Genomic DNA, 19,988 nt, shown 5'->3' with positions numbered 1-19,988 from the left:
ATTATCCAGCTCAGCCTGGCACAGAAGAGGATGACAGCAATGCCTGGTCAAATGGTGTGGTCAAACAAACATGTTGGCAAAACAATCCCAGAGCAACGGGGAAGGAGCTGCTGGTGTGAAGGCGAATGCATTAAAGTGGTTGGCACAAGGAAAGGGACGGGAAGGGAGAATGCTAGGAAAAAACTCCAGGGGAGGAGCTCTGGCTAAAAGAGGCTACATGACTGCTAGTAAATTAAACAGTGCAGGGACCAGCCAGTCTGCAATCACCTAGCCACCAACACAGGGCAGTCGCATCCAAACAGCCTGTTAGTAATGGTCCCTGGCCCACACAGACTTTCACATCATATCCAGGGCTGGCTGGAAAAGTCCCAGGCCAAAGCTCTGCCCAGGACCACACCAAGCACACGGCCATGAGCTTTGCAGTGGCCCACGGGTACAGCCACGCAGCACAGCAGCGCAGGCGTCTCATTGCAGCACTGCACACATACCTGCTGGGTCCCAGCTGAGGGCATCACTGCAGATCTGCACCTGGACTGATCATCTACAGGAGAGGCAGAGGTGTGCTGTGGTCATCAACCCACCAGCACTGCCTCCAATTCGGAATCTACCTGCACTCTGACCAGTAAGTTAGGAGAGAAGCAGCCAGGCAAGCTTGGCTTTGTTGGAGCAGAATCAAGTCTGGCTGGTATTAAGGAAAGCAAAGCGTTACAGGAGAACAGCAGGAAATTGCTAAGAGAAAGGGATTTTTAAATAACTTCATTTTAAACAAAACTAGGGAATTACCATAAAATAAATGGCCACACCTTGCTACTCACACTGTTCTGCCAACAAGACTAGCTTTTCCATAGCTATTCAAATATGAGACCTGGGTGCCTAACCAGCTCTCTCAAGCTGGTTTCCAAACTCCAGCCAAAAATCACTTTCTGATTCACCACTTTCTCAGGCACACCAGTATGCAGAGTACGCCTGCAGGCTGGTACTGTGCTGTACAAAGCACTTAAGCACACATTTAATTACACCGTGGACCAGGGATGTGATTAATCATATGCTTGAAGTTAAGCATGTGCTTAAGCATGCTACTGACCTGGAGCTTGAAGCAGATCTATCTGCTACTGTACTGCTCCCCATTTTCCAGTTCTTTGAGGCTCAATAATTGGAAAGGTTGTAAGAACATCCCTGTGGTTGTGCACTCCTAAGAATTCATCCAAACTCTGGTTTCAGACTTTTTTTTAATGGCAATTTTTGCAATTAAATTGCATTCTCCCCACGCCCTCCCCAGCACCAATTATGGGCATGACAGCAGTATGGATATTATTTATCAGCATTAAAACATGATGCAGTTATTATCATTCACAAACATTTTCATTCAGTTGGGCTGGATGATCTTGGTGATCTTTTCCAACCATACTGAATCTATAATATTTTATGCCTGAGGAGTGTACAAAGTTCTCAAAAGAAATATGAAGCACATCACTGCTAGCAGCACTCATCTCATGGAAGAACTCAACCATAAAACACACATCAGCTATGGGTGGCCACGTAAACTCACATTTCATTAGCTGCAATGTACGCCATCCCAGCCATTTTTCTCACTGCACCACCTGTCCACCTTCCGAGCAAAGCCTTATTCCTACTTCATCACAATTTCAGGGAGCTCAGACTGTCTCCGGTCGCCAGGGAGGAGCAAGCAGAGGAGCAGGGGAGCAGACAGCTCCTCTTCCTAAGGCACAGCTGAGAGCCTCCTCAGTGACAGAGGAAACCACTGCACAGGGACATGGAGGGATGGACCAGAGCTGCATCCTGAGGCAGGCGTGTGAGTGCCAGCTGGAGCGGCCCTGCATCAGGGAGCACTGTGCCCACGTTCACCCCATAAAACCATCTAACACTGACCAGCCAGGAGATTGCAATGAAAGCACAGCACGTGCAAATCCATTTCCAATCAGCAATGGAGAGCAGAGGAGGTTTGATTACAAAAGAAGAGGCACTGGTCTCTAAAGGAGGTCTCCTTTGAGAAGGAGAATAGTCCAACCCTGTGTTTGCAGAAGCCTCCTTAGAGCAGTTACGGGACCTTCCTCCTCATTTGCTATGTTCCTTTATTTCAGCTGGACAGAACTTGGCAACAGGAAGCTGAGCTCGTGTTCTTAACATCACTGATGTTTTAGAGAACAGGTTAAAGAAACCCAAATTCACTTGTCACAGACCTGTAAGTCACAGCAACATCCAGAAAAGCACAACTGCACCACTCGGTGCCTGCTGAGTGCTGCCAGCACACCTTGTCGGAGGAGCAGCTTCATAAACACAATTTTTAGGGTCCTTTCCATGGACAGCCTGAGGTTGGTATTTTCCCTTAGGCCCCACAGACTGAGGGACGTTGCATATTGCAAGCAGGGGCACCAGGACCAGCTGGCAGCAAAGTGCTGAGTGTGGAAACCCTCTGCCTCCCACTGACCACCCCCTGCTGCTCCTCATTAGCTGCCAGCTCAGACACCATGGCGGTGTACTCATTTTTATTTTCAGCTCTTTTCCTGCCTGGCCGTCAGCTCAGCAGTGCTGCTTACACTCAAAGCTGTGCCTAGAATAGTGAAGTTGAGGGGAATTTCACCTAAAAAAACCCCAAGTATTTGGCCATCCCTTCATTGATCAGAAGTCATTGTGGTGGGAGATCATTTCTGGAAGCCGAATTGGGATATATTCCATTTCTTTCATCCAAACTAAGGTACTCCCTTCCACATGTAGGTTTACTCAAGGAGAAGACGATGGAGCAGAGGAAGAGCGTATCACTGCCCTGCAGCAGTCTGTGCAGCACCAACTACGGCTGCAGCCAACCTCCATGCCCTGCACAGCCCACCGTGCTCACAGCAGCCTTGCTGTATGTATTTTTAAGCACTCAAACCTGTGCTTGCTGCTTGCATGCAACCGCTCATAACTCAGCAGTGGTGTCTAACAAGGTTGGCTAGCTAGTTACAGCATATTTCTATTTGGAAAATGCACTTTGAAGTTCAAAAAGGGGTAAAGTTCAACAAGTTGCAGACTTTGCAAAGGCTCCTTTCTGAACGCACTGCTGTGAAGCGATGAAAGCTCTCACGGCTGCTCATCCACAATCACTGCCAGCCCCCGAACTGACAGCACGGGGCAAACCCTGCCGGGGCACCCACAGCTCCCCGGAGATGTTTCAGGGCATAACTGCTGTGTCAATGGAGCTCTGTGCTCTCATCCTGCGACACAACCAACCTCCAATCCCAATTTATATTATAGGCTTAAATTCCTATCAGATGCTTTGAAACAAAACCGCAGTTTGTGGGTTTGTTTTTTAAGGCAGTAATGTCTTAAACTATAAAGACATCCAAAACTTTATGTAACGACCATTACATAACACCTCAAACTGGCTCTTAAGCATTTTCCTTACTCTTTGGAGTTCTTACACTTTTATTTGGGGCATGTGAGACAACGAGTTATACAAGTGCAGTTACTCACATGGGCCGTGTTTGGAGGGAGCGACGGAGAAGAGCTCTCTGCGGTGGAAATCTTAAAGGGAGAAGCTTCTTTCTATGTAAAGAAGTTTGCAAGACACAGAAAAAGCATTCTCTCGTTGAGTTTCACTGCTCTTAATGATCAGTTACAGAAACTGAGAACCCAGGAAGCAGGGCAGAGATAGTGCTAGCTTTAAAGTCTGAATGCATGCAGAGCCTCCAATGGCACACAGCATGAATGTCATAAATGTGTGTGAATGTTCTCATTCAGGCTGTGATTTACTCCCCAAGGAGATGCACAGCTAGCTGAAATATGCTACATGCAAACCAAACCCTTCCAATGAAGTGAGTGCAGTATGTGAATCCTGGAGCTAAATTTAACACAGCTCTCATCTCAGCAGAGCTCCCAGCATTGCAGCTAACGCTGCAGCTCACACGGGCAGAGCTGTGCCGGAGTTCTGCTCCTTCGGTCCACTGCTCTGGATGATGTTCCTGAAGCTCCTCACTAACTCAGATTTAAGAAATTCAGGGTGATTTATTCAGCTGAATTTTGTCTGTGAAACAATGGCGCTGAAAACAAGTCAATCTAAGTTGCTTTTAAAATGCAGACTCAAACTGGTTTGGGCCCCATGCAACTCCTGTGAAACAGACACTCCTTATATATTAAAATACCTTTAAGTGTATTGCTGAATAATCCACGACACTGAAAAAAATCCTGTATACCATAAATATCTGATTACATTTTTCCAGTCATTGCATTATTTGTTTGGTTTTATGGTCAAAGGCAAATTAAAGTGAACTGGGCAAGCTTGGTCGTGATTAAGCTCCTTCCTCGCTGCTTCTTGCTCTGCAGAACGGCTGTATTTGCATAGGAATATTCTCCTCCTCCAGAAACATTTCTTTCCAAATTAACAAACGAAGTCACAATTATACAAAATATTGTTGTAGCCAAAGCAGATTTTGCAATTTAAAACATTTTAAATGCAACCCAGACTTTGAATCTACTTTCCTAAGTACCCTTCAAGTGTAAAATACACCCACAGCAGTCCGACTGAGGAATCTGTACCTTCCATGAAATAACAAAACAGCACAAACAGTTTAAAATCTAGCACGTTTTAACTGAACTCCATTCAAATTCTTCCTTATGAAACAATCTCTCTTTTCATGCAATACTTTTCCTGCAGATTCTGGCTCCAAACTCACACATCACTTTGCTACAACCCGTTCTGCAGTGCTGACTGCCCGCCGGGTCCCACCGCCCCCAATTTGTTCATCTTTTAATCAGAAGGAATTCCTGCCCACCTCTCAGCATTTCTCTCTATAAGCTCTTAATTCATTTTCCAGCATTGGTAGCTTGCTGCTCGCTCCACCCTCTCAAATATCAGCAATCACTGCCGCTCTTAAAGAGAACTCTGTTTTGGGGAAACGTGATATTATTCCAGATGTTTCAGCTATGGCTGCTCTGCCCAACCCGGCCTGGTCAGTGCTCTGCCACGAAGCTCAGCATCAAACAGCTTCTGGGTTTTATTTCTTAAACTCCTGCACTGCTGTATGGGAACGTAGCCCTCCTGGCAGCAAAGCACGCCGAGCCCTGCACTGCACAGAGCAACAGAGGCGCTCCTGAAGAGCTCTGCATTTCGTCCCAGAAGCACAAAAGCACAGCTCAGTTGGGCACATCACCAGCCCAGTGGCTATCAGCTCCTGCAAGCTGCTGGTTCAATTTAATTTCAGCGCTTCAGACCACATTTCTGACAGTATTTTACGAGTTACCAGGCAAAGAGAGATTGCTGAATGAAATCTGCTTTCTAATTTTACAGTTTGAGGAAATTCTATGCCTACCATTGCAAAAAAAAAAAAAAAAAGAAGCAAAGTGCACATTGAGAAATTGGAAGCAGCAGTAAGCAGCGGTGACACCACTTCACTGCATGGAGGTTCCAGCAGGAGAAGGGTGGAGCGAGGAGCAGCCCCGGCCCTGCTGTGATGGGCAGCATTTGTGCAACAAAGCGAGGGCAGACAGCAGTGTGCCATGGGCTGCCAGACCGCAGGGGAACACAGCTGCCTGAGCAAGGCTGCAGATCCTTGGTGAGATGGGATGTCATACAGTTAAGGTAATGTTAATGAATGGCAGCACTAGCAGGCATGGCCAAGATTCCAATCCCAGACCTGTAAGCGGTGTCACTAATCTGCACTGGAAAAATACTCCAATCCTGCACGATGCCATGCAATGTGAGCACACCACGCACCCACAGGGACTTGCAGGACGCTGGGAAAAACTTTCTGTCCGAAGAGAGGAAGAACAGAGGTCCACTGCTGCCACGGATAGGAAAAAACCAACAACCCAATCCTCCAGAGCTGAAAGGCCACCAGGATCCACGTAAAATCCAGGAAATCTATACAAAGCCATAGCTACTGAGCAATGCCTCGGAAGTACTTTCATTATTTAGTGCTAAAGCAATATGCTGTTAACCTGCAGTCCATCGGCTGAAGCCCTGGAAGGCTGTGCCCTGCAGCCCTGGAGGCACTCCTGCTTCTCCTCTCCCCTTTGAGACATCACTTTTGGGTCCCCAGGAAGGGAAGCGATGAAGCCAGCAGGCGCTGGAAGGCTTTTCTCAAGCAGGCCAGCAGTGGGAAGGGAAAAGTGCGCTCCCATCAGCTGGCCTGCCCCTGTGTAAGGAAGGACCAGCCTGCAGTAGGGCTGGCACTGAGCACGTGGCTTTGCCTTCTGAGGACAGTGCCAAGAACGGGGGGAAAGGGGAGGTCTGTGAGGTGGCTGCTTCAGGCCTACAGAAGTCTGCACACCCAGAGAGCAAGACTGTAACACACGGCCAGGCTGCTGCGAAAGGTCAGACCAAACAACGGGGCTGATAGCAGGCACAGCCTCCATCTAACCTTCCCTCCTTGATCACATAAACCTGTAATGCAGATACTGCGCTCGCCATGCTCAGTGCCCTTCTGCAACTCCAAATACAGCCCTGGCTTGAAGGTCTCTATTTGCAAACATAGAGGACCAGTGGTTCCTAAACTGCAGGCAAACATTTGACTTCTCTTGGTCCAATTCAAAGAATATCCTGCACAAACCCCACCCCTCTGCCCAACAACTCAGGCCCTTAATGCCTAGACAGCTTTCTTTCAGGCCTTATCACAGATAAAATATGGCCCCTTTTTTGTTGAAGGAGTAGGACTTGCCAAATATTTACCAACTCTTTCAGCAGGCTGAAAATGTCACTCTTGCAGTGTAATAAACTTCCCCAGAAAGGCCCTGATAAATAGAGAGCCTTGCTGTACTGCCCAGAACTAGTTTATTGTGGCTTAAGAATTGCCAAGTCTGACGGATGAAGAAAGCACATTTGTACACACAGAAACATTAGCAAGAGAGGCATAAAGTTTAGAAGTGAAAATAAAACAAAGTCCCATTATTATTAACTGAGGTGTGGGGGGGAAAATAATAGAGCCTGCATCCCAGAGAGCAGAGCATGTTACTGAAAGCTCCAGAGCTAAAAGCAGTAATTTAAGAGCTTGTCCACAACTTGCAGCAGAAGCTCAAACCATCTTATTTAGCATTTGGAAAGTGCTAAAGTGTGGCCTACCCCCAGTCCAGCCTTCAGAGCAACACTATGCAAAAATAAAATAAAATAGTTTTGCTTTGTAATCTGACCCACAAAAAGTCATTTGGGCACGAGGGAATGCTCTCCTCCAGCCTGGGCTTTAATTCAGAGGGAATGTTTAAACAGAGCAGTGTAAAACAGATGCTGAGAAATACATCTGCGTGGCACTGCGTGTTCTTTGGGGCACCAACAGAAGTTGGGAGCTGCTTATCAATGTAGCACATATGGCTACAATAGCTGCAAACAGTGCAGGTGAATGGAGAAAAATGACATTCTCAGCATCACGAAGTCCATCAGCAGAGTTCTGGCAGCCATGAATAACTGCACCCATGTCAGCTCAAATGGACGAATGCTGCTGGGACAGAAATGTGTCCTTTCACCTTAGCAAATGCCATTAGGAGGAAAAAAAAAAATCCAGAGGCAACTAAAGAGGCAGAACTCAAACAAACAGATTTAACACATCCCGATGTTGGCACTGAGCTCCACAAGCACCACGCTTTGACTGCATCTTGAATGAAGGACCCAAACCAAAACACAGCACCTCAGTACCGCCACGCAGCGCTCCAGCACGGAGCTCTGGGGGCTGAACTTGCTTAAAAGCAGGAAGAAAACAATTACTGCTGGAAAAAAAAAATATATCCACATTATGCTAAAGCTGGCAAAAGCTAAACCCAGCAGTTTACCTGGCTTTCCAGAGCAAACCACAATTAAGAAAGTCTCCTATGAAAGAGAAAACTCCAGTTCAGCCCACCAGTATTACAGCCGGGCAGCACCAGCAGCCGCAGCAGCAATCACTGCTGGGCAGCGATACCTGAGAAGCTGCACAAGAAGTTGCAAGGAGAGTGCTAAGGAGGCACAGCAACCTCCCCCCCTGCTCCCCCCTTTCACACCAGCAGGTTTTAATGTTAATGATACGGCTCCGTATGCTTTAAGTATTTTTACACCATGCCTGCCGTCCCGTAGCTCTCTCGTTCCAGGGCGGATGATTAGAATCAGATTTCTGTGATTTCACTGCAGATTAATTTCGTTAAGAGCTGAAGACCCGCGGGGAGGAAGGGCTGCGAGCAGACCGACAGACCCCCCCCGGCAGCGTCCTCTCCAAAAAGGGCAGCAGCATTTCTGCCTTTCCTCCGTACTTTCGCATACTTTTCCTTTTTGTGGCCGCGAGGCTGAAAAAATGGGCGTACGGGGAAAAGAAACGTGCAGAAATAAATTCCTTCAAGTTCTGGTTTCAAAGAAAGCTCCCAACCAGCACCAAGAGGAGAATGGGCCCAAGGCAGCCCTGCTCCCACCATGCCCACAGCCAACGGCAGCTGGAACTGCACACAGATCAGCACCGGACACCCATCCGTGTGCACAGACACACGTCAGAGGGACGGCTATTAATACACCTTGTATGTGCTGTGCTGGACACAGAGGGCCGAGCAGTGGTCTCTAATACCATTTACAAACTGTTACTAATAGCAAAACACAACGTGAATGTTTTCTATGGGTAAAGCGTACAGAATGCAGCACTGAAACTGGGTTTTGTTTGCAAAGCTCTTATAGGATCCGAGTGTAAAAGTTGCGTAGGCTCTGTGTGCGCACTCAGGGCAGCACTACAGCAAAGAAAGAATTCCGCTTAAAACCTTCCTCTGTGCTTTCTGAGCCATCCCATCTTCCATTTGCTTTTATAGAACATGGCCACGAGAACCCTGCTGCCAATTGGCCTTCCTCCTAATTCTACAGCACTGCTCTCGACTTGACAAGAGAGAAGGGAAGACATCCATGGCAAACAAACAATCACGAGGAGCCGCAAAATAATTCTAAGAACCTAAAATGTAACACAACATAATACAGAAGGACACGGAAGCAATAAATCCATGCTAGAGGAGCAAACAGCCATCCCCACACATGGCGTTGTATGCGTATGGCGCCCAAAAAGGAGCACAAACCAACAGAATCCACAGAAGTGCAGCATCAAAACCAAAGGCAAATCATGAGGAGCACCCGAAGTGCGAGGGGAAAAAGTAGTGCCATAAACACGAGGAGTAGCGGAGCCAGGCTGCTCCGTGCTTGTGTGACCACATCTATTAAAAGGGGGGAAAAGGGGGGAAAAAAAAAGGAAAACAAAGAAGAGAGGAAATAAAGAAGAAAACAGACGCGTTTTCTGAAAGTGAAAGCGGTGAGGATGGCCGCCCTCCCGGCACGGCGTCCCACACGGCCACCGACGGCACCGACCCGACGCGAACGGCCGCGGCCCTCCCGGCGCTGTTCGGAACGCGACGCACTTACGCTCCGCGGAGAACGAACTCCGTCCCATCGCTACGGCCCGCGGGGAGCCGGGAAGGGGAAGGCAGCGGCTGAGGCGCCCCGAGCCGAGCCGGGCCGGGCGGCGCCGTGTCCCGGGGGCGGCGGCCCCAACCGCTCCGTCTTCGCCCGCTGCGAGCCCGGCAGGTCCTGGGAGCCGAGAACTGGGACTTTGTAGGCCAGTTGAAGACACGAACCTCTCATCTCGCCCGCAAAGACCCAGCCCTCAGCTCGCCCGATCGGGCACGGATCGCGATTTTTTAAATCAAACCGTTCTTTTAATTCCCTTCCCCGGCCGGTGCCTATCGCGAGCGCCGAGCCCCGGCCCCCGCCCCGCGGCCACGGGGGACCTCGCCGGCAGCAGCCGCCGCCCCGGCCCGAAGCAGAGCCCCGCGCCGCCCCCTCCCCCATTGCCGGCTCCCCGCAGCCCGGGCCGGGCCCGCAGCGCGCCGTGACTCGGCACCGCACAGCCCGGGGGAACTTCGTGCGCGGAGAGCAGAAACGCCGTGAGCTTCCAACAGCCGAAAGAGCCCGAGCCCGCGGCCAGCCGTGGGAGAGGGAGCGGGGGAACGGGCTGAGGGGGACCCCCGCGGCCTCCTCCATTCCCCAGGGCCGCCGGTCCGCGGGGTTACGCCCGGGAGGGGCTCGGGCTCAGCTGAAGTCCGTGCGGAGAAGCGGTGGGCGACCGCGGGCCCCCGACCGCTCGCGGGCGGCTATTTAAGCCGGTATTGATCACATCGAGATTTTTTTTCCACCCTTCCTCTTTGCCCTCGCAAAAGGCAAAGGAAACAAATAATAAATTCGTTGCCACCGGGGACGTTGCAACATTTCTGTCGGCTTCTCAAGCGCCGCGCTTGCCCCAGCGTGCTTTCAAAGTCCCGACCCAACACGCAGGAGAAGTAGGGCGAAGAAGAGAAAAAAAAAAAAAGAAAGAAAGAAAGAAAAAGAAAGAAAGAAAAAACCAGCCCAAAGCAGCCATTTAAAAAGAGGGGGAAAAAAACAACAACGACGACGAAACACCCAAAAACATCAAACCAGAAAGAGGCGAGCTGCTCCGTGCAACGTGACGGCGCAATCCCGACGCGGCGGAGTTTCCGTCCGGCTGCACTCCCATCCCTCGAAAGTTTGCTCCACGTGTTGCGGCCGCGTCCCGGGAGGGTCGGCACGGCCCGGCACACCGGGGCGGCACACGGGGCCGCTCCGCCGCTCCCGCGCCGTTTAAGGAAGCGGGCAGTCCCCACCCCTGCGCCGGGCAGCTCCCGCTGCAACCCGGCTCGGCGAATTTTGGAGGCTCTCCCAGGCTGCCCTCTCCACCCCCCGCCCTCCCCGCAGCTCCGCCGGCCCATCCGGCCCCGCACGCGGCAGGAAGCGGCCGTCGCTGTCCGCGGCCGCCCCGCAGCCGTCCCGCCGCCGCCCCGCGCTCCTCCCGGTGGTGGCTCCGCCGGGGCAGCCGCGCCGTGCCGAGCCGCGCCGCGCCGCTCCGACCTGCGCGCCCCGCGGCCCACGGAGGGCGGAGGGCGCCCCCTGGCGGCCGCTCAACGCCCGGAGCGGTGCCGCGCCGCAGCCGCTCCAACAGCCCTCCTGGAAGCCCCTCAGCTCCGCGTCACGTCGCGGAGGTCGCCCCGGGTGGGAACCCCACGGAGGGTCGCTACCGGCAGCGCCTCCTCATTACACGTCCCGAGCGCAGGGCCTGCGCACAGCTGCTCGCTCTGTGTGTCCCGTACGTGTCCCTACGTGCTCGGCCTTCCCCTCCTTCCCTCACATGTCCTCCCTACGTAAATGTGCCCGGCGATGTCAGAGGACACACTCTGCCCTCCCATACGGCACCTTTTCACTTCCATACGGTACGGCTGGGGGTGCACTGCTGGGAAAACCTGTGCACAAAGCACAGCTGTACCACGTGTACAACCTATAGCTGTAAGGCCTCCACAAAGCCACAGTCACATACACACATTTTTAAAAGTACTATAAGAAAGTACTGCAAGGGCTGTGGTAATGTCAGGTCGAGTCAGAAGGGTCACCTGAAACACCATGAGAAAAGAGAACATCCTTCCTTCCTGCATATGAACCTTAAAAGTTATTCCTCTGCATGACCTCACCTGCTTTGTGTGGTTGAGCGTAAAGACATTTTGGAATGATACCTTTACACACTTGGGGTGTGAAGCTACACGTGAGCCCTGCCTGCAGCTCACAGGGGCTGCCAGTTTCTGCTCCCCCCATTAATCTAACGCTGCAGATCCTCCCAGGGACAAACTGGGAGGAAAAGGGGACAAAGCCCACACACACTGCAAAGCACTCCGGTTCCTTTGCATGACCGTTCCCACGGACACTTTATGATAGCAAAGCGGTGAGATACAAAGAGAGGTCATCACTTACTATTTGTACGAGCTGTCAGCAATCACAGTGATGCTCACTGAAGATCACAGCAGGAACAGCTACACCGAGTTGAGCAGCACAGCTGTAAGAAAGCAGATCAGAATGAGCTCACATAACAGAACGGGAATCCCAGTGCACAAGAATGCTTTCGGCATCTCTTCTGTACAAAAACATCAGCTGAGTAAGAAGCTCCAAAGTGGGCTCCAGGAGCTAAAGCTACCAGCAATCACAGCCAGCACTCACAGCACTCATCTTTCAAACATTCAGGTTCAGCAGAACACAAATGTGCATCCCTGGTGTCTGCGCAGGACTTCTTCCTGCACCCACAGACACCACGTACCACAGCCACACGTATGCAGGCTGCAGCAGAAGCCTTTGGTGCTCAGAGCTTTGGCAGCAGCATTATTACGGCTGTGGCAACTGACCACCTGGCTTGTGTGGGCACAATGGGATGAAGGGAGCTTGAAGTGGTCTGCCCTGTAACTGCTGCACTCGACCAATGCTGCAAAGTCATCCTTTGCACAGAAGGAAGTGTTCCTTGGCCAGAAGCCTGATGAACATTTAGAGCCAAGGAACATGTTGCTAAAAGCAATAGTAGAATGCAAAGTGAATCATGGAAAGAAGGTTTGAAAGAGAGAAGTTGCACGAGGACTCTGTGAACAAGCTTTACCAAAGGAAGGTATGGAAGTGATGGATTTGTTATCACCTGGGATAATGACGCTCAGGGATTTGATCTGAGCGGTGCTCAGTGAGTACTGCTGGAAATAAGGACTTCCAAAAGCTGTGCAGAGGACACCAACCTCTCCTCCCGTGAAGGGCACAGGATGTAGAAATCACTCAGGTCTAAAGAGAAAAGTCCTCACCGGCCTTTAGAAATAAAGAGGCTGATACTGTAGCACAGACTGCAGGGCACACCCACCAACTACTGACTCTCAGTTGGCCTTTTGCTCTTCAGCTCTATCGAAGAGCCACTCATAACAACACAGACCAACACCCAGCACAGAACATCATAGCACGTGTCGTACCTCCATGCATGGAAGGATTGAGTGTGAGCGTGCGGTGCTTTGGAGGTAACTGGATCAGGCACAGGGCAGACAGGTCCCCCATCAGCAGGGGACACATCCACACCTGAGGTCAGGTCTCTGGACTGCAGCTCCTCCCACAAACACCTGCTGGCTGCTCCCCATGGCGTGCAGAACCCGTGTGCTGGGAACGTGGCTGCAGCGCTGTCAGGACGAGAGGTGGGAGCAGGATTAGCCCCGCGTTCACTTTGGATGCCATCCCAAGCAGATCACGTTGTAATAAGGCATCACTACTTTCACCATCCCAAAAATACACACCAGCAGTTTGGTTGAAGCGGTTTGGCAGCCAAAGGGCCAACATTAATAGCATCAGGCCAACAGCAGCCCAGGACAATAACTACGGAACAACAGATCCTACTGCTTCTGAAAACAGCCTTGTTTGGAAAAAAGAAAACATTTCTACGAGAGCCGTAACCCAGCAGCAGCTTCTTTATGGGCCTTCACAAAGGCTTCACCACGCAGAAGGTGGATGTGCCACCTCCGAAGTCCAAAGAGAACTGCTGCAATGCACAGTGGTGGGAGGCTGGGCTGCACAGCACTGACTGGGACACAGATGCAGTTTGGTTCTGCTGAATGCATGCATTAACCTGAGTTCTTCTTTCACAATTCCACTCATGCAATGCCTTTCTCTGCAAGCAGAGCCATAGATTTGTTAACTCTCCAGCATGTGGTACTAAGCAGCACGTGAGCAAGCAGGGCTCGCAGCCAACAGCTTGGTATTTCAGCATCACCCCTTGTTGACAAAGAAACTGGATCAAAGTAGCTGAACACAGTGATCAGTGAGAGAAATAACCAAAAGCCCACTGCTGGCACGGGATGAAACTTGCAGGCCTTCACCTGAAACCATTAATCCATGCTGGAGACCCAGAATCAGCCCTTTAAAACAAATACATAAATAAATAAATCCAACAGCAAGCTCATGATTTAAAACTCCTGCACCATTCCGATACGGAGCACTGCAAAGAGCAGGCCTGACCCGCACACCTCTGCACCACACCAGCAGCCCATCAGGACACATGGGGAAGCACGACCCACCCGAGCTGCTTTCTGGGAGCTCTGCCCAGCCCTGAGCAGCCCCGTGGCACTGCAGAGCTGCAGCCTCAGCTCACAGAGCAGCACAGCTCCCGCTCTGCTCGCCGGCCAAGGCCCAGCCAGACAACCCCAGGCCAGTTGTCAATACATGATGAATGCCCCGCCACAAATGGGGCCTTCATATTTAAAGCACGTATGTCTGTGTGTCCGCAGGAGAGAGGAGACAATCAAAGCACTAACGAGCTATGATTAAGCTCAGAAATAATGGTTTCCTGTTCCAACACAGAACTATGTCTCTTAGTACCACTACCTCATCCCCAATTGTGTCTATTAAAGACAATTACCGTGGGAGACAGATATGTGCAGCCAGATGTGGAAACAACGGCTACGTTACACACAGTGCCATACGCAGCTTGAATTCTTTGTGGCTGAACACGTTACATTAAAAAAAACCGTGTTTGTGCACAGAGGAGCAGCTGTCAATTGGGAAATCCCCTCAGCCTGCTTTAATCCTTCATCCCACAATCCCCGGGGATTAAACAAACGCACTAACTTCATTTACTGTAACGCTCCTTCCATGGGGGGCTTCAGTCCATGAAATCCACTCCGGCATTTGCAAGTTTCAGTTGTGAAATACGCTGTGAGCATTCTATATTTGGTAGCTTTGCAAGTACTCTTTAAGTTGGGCCCAGAGTGATGAAAGGACAGGAGTCAGGAATTCGGCTGCAGCAGAGGCTCGGCGTGGGAGCTCACTTCTCTCTGCAGGGCCCTCCAGGGGCACCAAGCTTTGCAGCCACTGCTGAGAGGGGACAGTGCTTGGGGGACTATACCAGGCACTTCCAAAATGGGAGGTGTTGCCATGGTACCAATCCTCCCACCATCTATACCCTGAGGGTACAAAATGAAGTTTTTGAACCCAGTTGTGCCAGTACAGCCTCACTTGCCTTCTGCTTTCCTTCTCCTGTGATGCGATACATGTTTGAACCTGGGTAAGATGCCCATGAAGTGAGTGACAAGGATTCTACCAGCTCACAGTCCTCACATCCCAGCAATGCTCTGCTCAATGCCACCACACTCCTGTGGCCATTTGTGGCACCCAACAGCGACGCACAGTGATGCAGCGGGAGCCCTCTGACAGATCTGCAGCACTCACTGATCATTCAGTCTCATTCTCGAGCTTCCCACATAAGTTTATTACAGCCACTTCAAAGACAGCAAACACTAAACCCTATCTTAGGCCATCCTTGCCTTGAATTCATATACAATTGGAATTCTTTAGTTTAGCTGATTGTTTGAATCCAACACTGTTTCAGTTATCACTGCTACAACCAATCCAGCAGGCCACAGCCAAGCCGAGCATGGCCCACAAGAAGGCACTGTGTTGGAGCAGGGCAGGCTGTGCCCCACATCATCTCCAGGCCCGTGGAACCGTATTGTGCTGAACGCAAAGGAAATCATTCACCACCCAAATGTGAGGACTAATAGTTTGAAAGCTACATTAATCCGAGGTCTGACTGCTCCCATGGACTGCATTTGCAAACAGACAATTCCATCAGCTCCAGTATAAGTTTTTTCCAGCCTACATCCAGCCACAGCAAAAACTGCACTCATGTCACCGGCCTTCATCCTGCGGTGATCTCAGTGGCACACATCAGCGGCTGCTCGCAGAGGCAGAACCCCGGTGCACAAACCTCACAAGGCTGGGCTCTGGGCCTCTGTTTCTTCCATGCACTTTACAGCCAGGAGCATGAATAAGCACCTGGGAGAGGATGAGGGAGAGGCACAGGGCTTCTGTGACCAGCAGATCCCCTGCTGCTGGGATGGGGGAGGAGATGAGACTGTAAATCTCCCATCCACTCCCCCTCCCTGCTCCTCTTTCTCCCGCATGACCGAAGCTTGGCTGAGGCCTGGAATGTCAGCTGGCACCTGCTGGCAGTCACTGCCATTCAGCACCACTCCTTCCACTTCAATTCTGCTTTCACGCATCCCCTGGTGGAGCCGCAGCACCAAACGCTGCAGTGGCAGCCACCGCCATCCCCACCATGGGCGAAAGGACTCTGGGTGCCACACAGCTCATCCACAAACCTGAGCTGCCACCACCACCACACCTCACCCCGGGGGCTGCACGCTGCTTTGGGCACACCCACACCTCACCGTTAGCATCCAGCTGCAGACAGCAGCAGCACCCTCAGCACCAAACCTCTGCCACAGCAGAAATGCAATGCCCCAAATGGTTCCCAATGATGGAACATCACAACTGCTCCCCTCCCACACCTCCATGGGAAGGGACACCGTAACCCAGAACCTCCAGCACAGAGCGAGGAGACTCAGTTTGCCTTTCCCACATGCCATAAAACAGTTTTCAAAGGGAAAACAACAAAAAGCTGAACAATTCCTTATTTCCTACACATTGGCAGCACTTCTTTACATCGCTGAATGCTGCAGCACTCAATGGATTTCTATTTGCAAACACCTACCTGCTCCTCCCGCAGAACAAATCATTTCTGCTTCAGCCTTTGGCACGCAGACAACAACATTTTTTTTTATTCTGTGGTGGTAAAAGGCTGCAGCCATTTGACTTTAAACACAGACATCCTTCTGGGCTCTCTTCCAGGAAGTCTGTGTCACCCAGGCTTCAGATCGATATGTTTGTCTGCAGAGTCACCCTTCTGATCCGTCGTTTTTCATTCCGACACAAGAAATGCCTTTTGGTCAAACTTCAGCAGCCCATTAAATTCCAGGCATAATGGAAACGGGACTCACATTGCTGTGGCCACGTGAAGATCGCCACAGTTTGGGGTTTATTCACTCAGGAGTTAATTTACTCAGCCACACATTTGCCATTCAGGCAACACCGCCGTGCTGTTCTGCCTCACCCAAACCCACCGCCGTCCCACCGGCTGTTTGCTGGCAGCCCCAGCAGCTTTATAACATTTATAACATGCTCCCAACACTTCTTGTCCAACCTGCAGGGGACGTCTGCACAGCTCCGTGTGGCACACGGTGAGCAGCCCCGCTTTGCTCCCAGCAGCACACAGCACCCGGCTGCTCACCCCGGCACACAGCTGGCCGTGGGTTTTCTCTCCAAGCTCAGGGCTTTGGAGATGGGGTGTTTTTTCTTTCCCCACTTTTTTTTTTTTTTTTTTGTATTATTAAAAACAAACAACAAAAGCGGAGAGATGCCAGCTGTCCTGTGAAGGGACACCCAAAAAGCACAAGCACCAACCAGACGGCTCCGTGCTTTCCCAACTGCGGGTGCGGATCCGAGCAGCCCCTGGGCCAGCCCCGGCCGTGCACCACGAGGTGCTCACACAGCTCAGGAATGATCTCACCACTACTGCTGAATCCGACTCACAGCTTCCCCTGCGTTGCTAAGGCTGCTTTCCAGTTGCTGAAGTCTGACCCCAGGGAGGATGCGACAGACACTCAGGAGAGTTGCAAAGTACTGTAGATGTTATTACAACCCGAACAAAGAACACGATGCTTTTAGTTCCCATTCACTTCTTGCTTTCCTAAAGCCAGCATTTTCTGTCAGCCCCTCAAAAGCACACATAATACGGCCAGAAAAGACTGCTGCTATGAGTGATTTGTTTTAACACTTATTTTTAAGAGGACTTTTAAAGGGGTCGTGAAGATGTCTGTGCTCTGAAGCCCACCAGGTCAGGAAGTTCTGCACCTTTTCAGCAGCAACGCACATTTTAAGTACCTCATAAAAACACATCATGATTAACGTGATTAAAAGGAGCCTCATTTTAATCCTCATTTAATAGCGTTGCATTCAGAGGGAGGCCCCTCAGTGGGTTTTTTTTAACAAAATCAAATGAGAGCAACTCAAATGAGAGATGCAAACGGTTTGGTTTGTGTTCGGCCAGGCTTTGTGTCCAAAACAAACAAGGCTCTGCTGCCCACACTGCCCCTCAGCACAGCTGCCATCAGTGCGGAATCGCCCTGATTAAAGTTCACCGACCTTCAGGACATTAATTATTAAAGTTAAAGCCCAACTCCAATTTCTTTCCCACGTAAGAAGGAGGAGATGGGGATTTGGGCAGCCTCAACACAGCCCCGCAGTGCCAGGGGCTCCCACAGAACACAACAGGGCAGAGGCAGCACTGAGCAGAGCCCGGCAGTGCCGGTTTGGGGCTGAGGGCACAGCAGGACTGGCTGAGACGCGACCAGCAGGTGCTCTTATTTAACATTGAGGCTGGACTTTGCTCCCGTACAAGCTGATGCAAACTTGTTAGCTTGAAAAGACCTCTGCTACTTTTCACCCATTGAGGTCTCACTGTTTTCCAGCCCTGCTCAAACACTGGACAGTGCTCCTGTGCAAGGTAATGCAGGCCAACCACAACTCGTGTGCGAGGTGACAGGGACACGTATGGAGCCGGCTGCTCACAGCCTGAGCTGCTGCTGCAAGAAGTCACTCAGCTGTCTGGGAACCCGCAGCCTCTGCTGCTGAGCCAGGGCTGCTGGCTGCCCCCTCCAGGAGGCTCAGCACAGCACCTGCCCTGACATAACACACCAGCCCATCCCTGCCAATAAGCCAAGCACAGCTTCCCAGGGGGAACACACACTGCCCTGAAAGCTTTACCTGTTGGGATGTGTGCTTATAGCGAAGCCTCCACCTGTTCCTCTCCGTACAGATTATGATGCCCGTGCCCTACAGCTGCTGTGTGCGAGGAACTGGGGAGCCTTAAAGGTGACAAAGCAAGCAGAGAGCCCTGCGTCACCGAACAGAAGGGATCCAGGCAGGTCTGCTCAGCAGCAGAGATGCACAGCAGCAAATCCTGCCGGCCCTTCCCACAGCGCCCAGCAAAGAGCTGCGCTCACCTGGGAGTTACAGGCAAATATTCCTGTTCTGCAGAGACTGAAGTGAAGCAGCTGATGAACCACCTGTGTTACGGCCCCACTGACATCCCCAGCTGCTCATGCTGTGCTCATGGCACACGTTTGGGCAGGTCTCACCGCCTGGCTTTACTGATGGCAAACCTCCTTCAGGGAGCTCCTCACTTCCACAATTGCTCACAACTGGAAGCAAACCCACAGAGCTCTGAAATCCTCTGCAGAGGCCACGGGATGGGATTTGAGTCGTTCCAAGCATTTTGGTTGGAGATTCCGACGTGAGATGCTACAGAACTTAAAGGATAAAAAAGTGCTTCAAAGCTGAAACGTTCAGCCTCAGCAGCCTGCAGCAAAGTTTCGACAGCACCGCATTTTCCTACTAAAACGCCACCTGCATTTTTCTAAGCAAGTTTTAAGCTGCATTTCCCGTTTTTCCTATCAAATATACCACGGCGCGTTTTGTGCCCCGTCAGTACCGCCCTGCACTCCCCGCACACACCTACGGAGGGCAGCGGCCTCCCGGCAGTCAGCGGGGGCTGAGCAGTCCCCCCCCGTGCGGTGCCTCCGGCAGAGGCTGTTCAGCTCTGCCCGAAGACCCGGCCGCGGCCATCCTGCAACACAGCGACCCTCCACACACCGCGGGCCGTCCGAAAGCAGCAGTAATTGAAGCGATGCCTCACAGAGCTGGCAGAAATGCCTTCTGCACGCGTGCAAAGCCCTGCGCTGCTTTACGCACCGAGAACCGGGCAATGGAGCTCAGTTCTGGTGTAAGAGGTACAAAACACGGAGCCTTCCGCGGCTGCACGGCTTCGCTCCTGGATTCAGCCTCCTTCCAGCATCCCAGGACACCAAAACCGCACCTGCAGAGGAACGGCAAGGAGTGCTCGGCGCTTCCGAGCTCACCGAACGGCTCCTCCACAGCAGACGTCACCTCTAACCCAGCAGTGATTCACTGCACTCACACAGCCGCCCTCCAGCAAAACCTCGGGCTCCGCTCGCTTCTGCCACTCCCACGGACCGGGGGCGATTCTGACACGGACGCACAGCCGGGCCCACCTCGCCGCTCCTCCGTCGCGTCACCCACCCCACCCCCACGGCACGCGGCGGCCGTTCCGCTCCGAAGCCCCGCGGCCGGGAACAAAAAGCGGCCGCAAACCCGGCCGGAGGCGGCACCCACGCCGCGGGGCTCACCGCGAGCCGCGCTCCCTCGGCAGGCACGGACGGGGTTCGAACCCGCGATCTTCGGTTTACGAGACCGACGCCTTACCACTTGGCCACCGCGCCTGACGGGCTAG

The 19,988-nt window shown here is 51.8% G+C and overlaps 1 protein-coding gene and 3 non-coding genes across 23 annotated transcripts in view; all 4 read right to left on the bottom strand.

The window, feature by feature from the left end:
* RAB11FIP4 (RAB11 family interacting protein 4) overlaps positions 1 to 19,988 on the bottom strand; it is a 125,033-nt gene that overhangs the window by 6,949 nt on the left and 98,096 nt on the right. For 18 of the 20 annotated variants that reach the window (XM_425379.8, XM_025141761.3, XM_040649766.2 and 15 more), the window contains 2 exons: positions 12,766 to 12,966; positions 11,741 to 11,822 (listed from right to left, as the gene is read on the bottom strand). The gene's annotated coding sequence lies outside the window, so the exon portion shown is untranslated. The remainder of the gene's footprint in view (positions 1 to 11,740; positions 11,823 to 12,765; positions 12,967 to 19,988) is intronic. The other 2 variants (XM_040649759.2, XM_004946166.5) reach the window with 1 other exon arrangement.
* Positions 9,520 to 9,596, bottom strand: MIR193A (microRNA 193a). The gene has a single exon (NR_035321.1). It is a non-coding gene; the product is annotated as a microRNA 193a (primary transcript).
* MIR1561 (microRNA 1561) lies at positions 19,779 to 19,863 on the bottom strand. The gene has a single exon (NR_035045.1). It is a non-coding gene; the product is annotated as a microRNA 1561 (primary transcript).
* TRNAT-CGU lies at positions 19,906 to 19,977 on the bottom strand. The gene has a single exon. It is a non-coding gene; the product is annotated as a tRNA-Thr (tRNA).

The sequence above is a fragment of the Gallus gallus genome, chromosome 18, assembly GCF_016699485.2.
Source record: "Gallus gallus isolate bGalGal1 chromosome 18, bGalGal1.mat.broiler.GRCg7b, whole genome shotgun sequence".
NCBI classification, from domain to species: Eukaryota; Metazoa; Chordata; class Aves; order Galliformes; family Phasianidae; genus Gallus; species Gallus gallus.
Note: the sequence above shows the minus strand (reverse complement) of the source record. Positions and strands in the feature narration are given on the sequence as shown.